At 40.2% G+C, this 7,165-nt stretch overlaps 1 non-coding gene across 1 annotated transcript; it reads left to right on the top strand.

The window, feature by feature from the left end:
• The first annotated feature begins 6,497 nt into the window (after nt 1-6,497).
• On the top strand, nt 6,498-6,605 carry LOC148580789 (small nucleolar RNA R71). The gene has a single exon (XR_015895837.1). It is a non-coding gene; the product is annotated as a small nucleolar RNA R71 (small nucleolar RNA).
• The last annotated feature ends 560 nt before the right edge of the window (nt 6,606-7,165 follow it).

The following is a 7,165-nucleotide window of genomic DNA, read 5'->3' as shown; positions in this document are numbered from 1 at the left end:
GAAAACATGCAAGACACCAAACTTAGAATTCTTTAATGCTTAGGCACTAAGAATTCAAAAATGCATATGATAAACATGAAAAGACACAAAACAAAAAAAATCATCAAGATCAAACAAGAAGACTTACCAAGAACAACTTGAAGATCATGAAGAACACTATGAATGCATGAATTTTCGAAAAAATGCAAGATGCATATGCAAGTGACACCAAACTTATAATGTGACTCAAGACTCAAACAAGAAACACAAAATATTTTTGATTTTTATGATTTTCTAATTTTTTTGGATTTTTATTTTATATTTTTCGAAAAATTAAAAGAAAAATAAGGATTCCAAAATTTTTAATATGAATTCCAGGAATCTTGCCATGTTAGTCTAAAGCTTCAGTCCAGGAATTAGACATGGCTCACTAGCCAGCCAAGCTTTCAATGAAAGCTCCGGTCCAAAACACTAGACATGGCCAATGGCCAGCCAAGCTTTAGCATGTAAATCAGAAACAGTAGCAGGTGGATTAACTCCAACTAGCTTGCTCTTGATAACAAATTGCTGCCTCAATCCAAATAATTTTAGACATGGCTTTACAGCCAGCCAGGCTTCACATGCTTCATGAAACACTAGAATTCATTCTTAAAAATTCTGAATCTAAAATTTTTTTGAAAACATTTTTATTTTTTTCGAAAACAGATGAGAAAAATTTTAGAAATATTTTTGAAAAATTTTTGAAAATAAAATAAAAAGAAAATTACCTAATCTGAGCAACAAGATGAACCGTCAGTTGTCCAAACTCAAACAGTCCCCGGCAACGGCGCCAAAAACTTGATGCACGAAATTGTGTTCCACGTTCTTTGTACTTGTGTGTGATTAACAATATATAATTGTATTGAATCCTCATTGTGGCTCTATGTGTGGACACAACTCCGTTCAACTAACCAGCAAGTGCACTGGGTCGTCCAAGTAATACCTTACGTGAGTAAGGGTCGAATCCCACGGAGATTGTTGGTATGAAGCAAGCTATGGTCACCTTGCAAATCTCAGTCAGGCGGATTTAAACATGATATTTTATTAGATTAAAATAAACAATAAAAGGGATAGAGATACTTATGTAGATTCATTGGCAGGAATTTCAGATAAGCGAATGGAGATGCTTTTCGTTCCTCTGAACCTCTGCTTTCCTGCTATCTTCATCAATTCAGTCTTACTCCTTTTCATGGCTGGCTTTATGTGATACATCACCACTGTCAATGGCTACTTTCGGTCATCTCTCGGGAAAATGATCCAATGCCCTGTCACGGCACGGCTAATCGTCTGGAGGCATCACATTTGTCAATGGCTTCATCTTATCCTCTCAGTGAATAATCTGCTCACGCACCCTGTCACGGCACGGCTATTCATCTGTCGGTTCTCGATCATGCTGGAATAGGATTTACTATCCTTTTGCGTCTGTCACTAACGCCCTGCAATCGCGAGTTCGGAGCTTGTCACAGTCATTCAATCATTGAATCCTACTCGGAATACCACAGACAAGGTTTAGACCTTCCGGATTCTCTTGAATGCCGCCATCATTCTAGCTTACGCCACGAAGATTCTGGTTAGGAGATCTAAGAGATACTCATTCTAGCTTAATTCATGTAGAACAGAAGTGTTTGTCAGGCACGCGTTCATAAGGGAGAAGGATGATGAGCGTCACACATAATCATCACCTTCATCACGTTTCTTGGGTGCGAATGGATATCTTAGAAGAGAAATAAGAAGAATTGAATAGAAAACAGTAGTACTTGCATTAATCTTTGAGGAACAGCAGAGCTCCACACCTTAATCTATGGAGTGTAGAAACTCTACCGTTGAAAATACATAAGTGAAGGTCCAGCCATGGCCGAGATGGCCAGCCCCCTTGATCTAAGAACAATGCGTTCAAAGATGATCCTAAGATCCTAAGATGATCAAAAGATTAGTAAAAGGTCCTATTTATAATAAACTAGTCACTAGGGTTTACATGAGTAAGTAATTGATGCATAAATCCACTTCCGGGGCCCACTTGGTGTGTGTTTGGGCTGAGCTTAAGTGTTCCACGTGCAGAGGCCATTTTTGGATTTGAACGCCAGTTTCTGTGCCAGTTTGGGCGTTCAACTCTGGTTTTGGATCCTTATCTGGCGCTGGACGCCAGATTTGGGCAGAAGGCTGGCGTTGAACGCCAGTTTACGTCGTCTATTCTTGGCCAAAGTATGGACTATTATATATTTCTGGAAAGCCCTGGATGTCTACTTTCCAACGCAATTGGAAGCGCGCCATTTCAAGTTCTGTAGCTCCAGAAAATCCACTTTGAGTGCAGGGAGGTCAGAATCCAACAGTATCAGCAGTCCTTCTTCAACCTCTGAATCTGATTTCTGCTCAAGTCCCTCAATTTCAGCCAGAAAATACCTGAAATTATAGAAAAACACACAAACTCATAGTAAAGTCTAAAATGTGAATTTAGCATAAAAACTAAGGAAAACATCCCTAAAAGTAACTAGATCCTACTAAAAACATACTAAAAACAATGCCAAAAAGCGTATAAATTATCCGCTCATCACAACACCAAACTTAAATTGTTGCTTGTCCCCAAGCAACTTAAAATCAAATAGGATAAAAAGAAGAGAATATACTACAAATTCCAAACTATCAATGAAACAGAGCTTCAATCATATGAGCGGGACTTATAGCTTTTTGCCTCTTGAATAGTTTTGGCATCTCACTTTATCCATTGAGGTTCAGAATGATTGGCATCTATCGGAACTTCAGATTTTGAATAGTGTTATTGACTTTCCTAGTTCAGTATGATGATTCTTGAACACAGCTTCTTTATGAGTCTTGGCCGTGGCCCTAAGCACTTTGTTTTCCAGTATTACCACCGGATACATAAATGCCACAGACACATAATTGGGTGAACCTTTTCAGATTGTGACTCAGCTTTGCTAAAGTCCCCAATTAGAGGTGTCCAGGGTTCTTAAGCACACTCTTCTTTTGCTTTGGACCTTGACTTTAACCACTCAGTCTCAAGTTTTCACTTGACACCTACACGCCACAAGCACATGGTTAGGGACAGCTTGGTTTAGCCGCTTAGACCAGGATTTTATTCCTTTAGGCCCTCCTATCCACTAATGCTCAAAGCCTTGGGATCCTTTTATTTGCCCTTGCCTTTTGGTTTTAAGGGTTATTGGCTTTTTCTGCTTGCTTTTTCTATTTCCTCTTTTTTTTTTATATTTTTTTTGCCTACTTTTTTTTTTCTTTTTTTTCTTTTTTTTTTCTGCAAGCTTTGTTCTTTGCTGCTTTTTCTTGCTTCAAGAATCATTTTTATGATTTTTCAGATTATCAAATAACATGTCTCCTAGTCATCATTCTTTCAAGAGCCAACATATTTAACATTCTTAAACAACAACTTCAAAAGACATATGCACTGTTCAAGCATACATTCAGAAAACAAGAAGCATTATCACCACATCAATATCATTAAGCTAAGTTCAAGGATAAATTTGAAACTCATGTACTTCTTGTTCTTTTGAATTAAAACATCTTTTCATTTAAGAGAGGTGATGGATTCATAGGACATTCATAACTTTAAGACATAGTTACTAACTACTAATGATCATGTAATGAAGACACAAACATAGATACGCACATAACATAGAAAACGAAAAACAGAAGAAATAAGAACAAGGAATGAATCCACCTTAGCGATGGTGGCGTTTCCTTCTTGAGGAACCAATGATGTCCTTGAGCTCTTCTATGTCTCTTCCTTGTCTTTGTTGCTCCTCCTTCATTGCTTTTAGATCTTCTCTGATTTCATGAAGGATGATGGAGTGCTCTTGATGTTCCACCCTTAGTTGCTTCCAATAATTGTGTGGAAGAAAATGTATCCCCTGAGGTATCTCAGGGATCTCTTGATTTGCAGTCAAATGTTCTACCACTGAGCTATAGACCCTTGATGGAAGCTTTTGTCTTCCCTTTCCTCTTTCTAGAGGTTTCTCTGGCCTTAGGTGCCATCAATGGTTATGGAAAAAACAAAAAAGCTATGCTTTTACCACACCAAACTTAGAATGTTGCTCGCCCTCGAGCAAAAGAAGAAAGAATAGAAGAAGAAGAGGATATGGAGGAGATGGATGGCTGTGTGTATTCGGCCATATGGGTGGGATTGGGTGGGGAAGAGATGTTGAATTTTTGAAGGTAAGTGGGTGTATGGGTGTGAGTGGTAAATGGAAGACAGAAGGGATGAGTGTTTATTTGGGAATAGAGGATGATTGGGAAGAGAGAAGAGAGTGAGTGGAGGTAGGTGGGGATCCTGTGGGGTCCACAGATCCTGAGGTGATCCTGTGAGGTCCACAGATCCTGAGGTGTCAAGGCATTTACATCCCTGCACCATTAGGCATGTAAAGATGCCTTTGTATCTAACTCTGGGCGTTCAGCGCCAGGTTGGTGGCCATTTTGGGCGTTCAACGCCCATCTGTGTGCCATTTTTGGCGTTGAACGCCAGAACCATGCCTGTTCTGGCGTTCAGCGCCCAGAAGCTGCCCATTTTGGGCGTTCAGCGCCAGAACTATGCTCTGTTCTGGCGTTTGAACGCCAGACAGATGCTCCTCCAGGGTGTGATTTTTCTTCTGCTGTTTTTGATTCCGTTTTTAATTTTTTTTTTTATATTTATTTTGTGACTCCTCATGATCATGAACCTATAAAGACACATAACTAAGAAAAATATAGTTAGATAAATAAACATTGGGTTGCCTCCCAACAAGCGCTTCTTTAATGTCAATAGCTTGACAGTGGGCTCTCATGGAGCCTCATAGATGTGCAGAGCTTTGTTGAGACTCTCCAACACCAAACTTAGAGTTTGGATATGGGAGTTCAACACCAAACTTAGAGTTTGGTTGTGGCCTCCCAACACCAAACTTAGAGTTTGACTGTGGGGGCTCTGGTTGACTCTGCTTGGAGAGAAGCTTTTTCTGCTTCCTCTCCATGGTTGCAGAGGGAGATCCTTGAGTTTTAAACACAAGGGAGTTCTCATTCCATTGAAGGACTATTTCACCTCTGTCAACATCAATCACAGCTCTTGCTGTGGCCAGGAAAGGTCTTCCTAGGATGATGGATTCATCCTCTTCCTTTCCAGTATCCAGGACTATGAAATCAGCAGGGATGTAAAGGCCCTCAACCTTTATTAATACATCTTCTACTTGTCCATAAGCCTGTCTTCTTGAGCTGTCTGCCATCTCTAGTGAGATTTTAGCAGCTTGCACCCCATAGATTCCCAGTTTCTCTATTACAGAGAGAGGCATGAGGTTTATACCTGAACCAAGGTCACACAGAGCTTTAAAGATCATGGTGCCTATGGTACAAGGTAATATGAACTTTCCAGGATCCTGTCTCTTCTGAGGCAATGTCAGTTGATCCAGATCACTTAGTTCATTGATGAACAAGGGAGGTTCAACTTCCCAAGTATCAATGCCAAATAATTTGGCATTCAGCTTCATGATTGCACCAAGAAACTTGGCAGTTTGCTCTTTAGTAACATCCTCATTCTCTTCAGAAGAGGAATACTCATCAGAGCTCATGAAGGGTATAAGGAGGTTCAATGGAATCTCTATGGTCTCTAGATGAGCCTCAGAGTCCCTTGGTTCCTCAAAGGGAAGCTCCTTATTGATCACTGGACGTCCCAGGAGGTCTTCCTCCTTGGGATTCACGTCCTCCCCTCTCCTCACAGGTTTGGCCATGGCGCTTATGTCAATGGCCTTGCACTCTCCTTTTGGATTCTCTTCTGTATTGCTTGGGAGAGTACTAGGAGGGATTTCAGTGATCCTTTTACTCAGCTGGCCCACTTGTGCTTCCAGATTTCTAATGGAAGATCTTGTTTCATTCATGAAACTTACAGTGGCCTTAGATAGATCAGAGACTAGATTTGCTAAATTAGAAGCATTTTGTTCAGAGTTCTCTGTCTGTTGCTGAGTTGATGATGGAAAAGGCTTGCTATTGCTAAACCTGTTTCTTCCACCATTATTAAAGCCTTGTTGAGGCTTTTGATCCTTCCATGAGAAATTTGGATGATTTCTCCATGTTGAGTTATAGGTGTTTCCATAAGGTTCACCTAAGTAATTTACCTCTGCTATTGCAGGGTTCTCAGGATCATAGGCTTCTTCTTCAGAAGATGCCTCTTGAATATTGTTGGATGCAGCTTGCATTCCATGCAGACTCTAAGAAATCATATTGACTTGCTGAGTCAATATTTTATTCTGAGCCAATATGGCATTCAGAGTATCAACTTCAAGAACTCCCTTCTTCATAGGCGTCCCATTACTTACAGGATTCCTTTCAGAAGTGTACATGAACTAGTTATTAGCAACCATGTCAATGAGTTCTTGAGCTTCTGCAGGCGTTTTCTTTAGGTGAATGGATCCACCTGCAGAAGTATCCAATGACATCTTAGATAACTCAGACAGACCATCATAGAATATATCCAGGATGGTCCATTCTGAAAGCATGTCAGAAGGACACTTTTTGGTCAACTGTTTGTATCTTTCCCAAGCTTCATAGAGGGATTCACCTTCTTTCTGTCTGAAGGTTTGAACATCAGCTCTAAGCTTGCTCAGTTTTTGAGGAGGAAAGTACTTGGCTAAGAAAGCTGTGACCAGCTTATCCCAAGAGTTCAGGCTGTCTTTAGGTTGAGAATCCAACCATAATCTAGCTCTGTCTCTTACAGCAAAGGGGAAAAGCATGAGCCTGTAGACTTCAGGATCTATTCCATTAGTCTTAACAGTATCACATATCTGCAAGAACTCAGTTAAGAACTGAAAAGGATCTTCAGATGGAAGTCCATGAAACTTGCAGTTCTGCTGCATCAGAGAAACTAACTGAGGTTTCAGCTCAAAGTTGTTTGCTCCAATGGCAGGAATGGAGATGCTTCTTCCATGTAAATTGGAATTAGGTGCAGTAAAGTCACCAAGCATCCTCCTTGCATTATTATTATTTTCGGCTGCCATCTCCTCTGCCTGTTCAAAAATTTCTGAAAGGTTTTCTCTGGATTGTTGTAATTTAGCTTCTCTTAATTTTCTCTTCAGAGTCCTTTCAGGTTCTGGATCTGCTTCCACAAGAATGTTCTTATCCTTGCTCCTGCTCATATGACAAAGAAGAAGGCACAGAAAAA

The sequence above is a fragment of the Arachis ipaensis genome, chromosome B10 (assembly GCF_059453495.1).
Source record: "Arachis ipaensis isolate K30076 ecotype BB chromosome B10, ASM5945349v1, whole genome shotgun sequence".
Lineage (NCBI taxonomy): Eukaryota > Viridiplantae > Streptophyta > Magnoliopsida > Fabales > Fabaceae > Arachis > Arachis ipaensis.
Note: the sequence above shows the minus strand (reverse complement) of the source record. Positions and strands in the feature narration are given on the sequence as shown.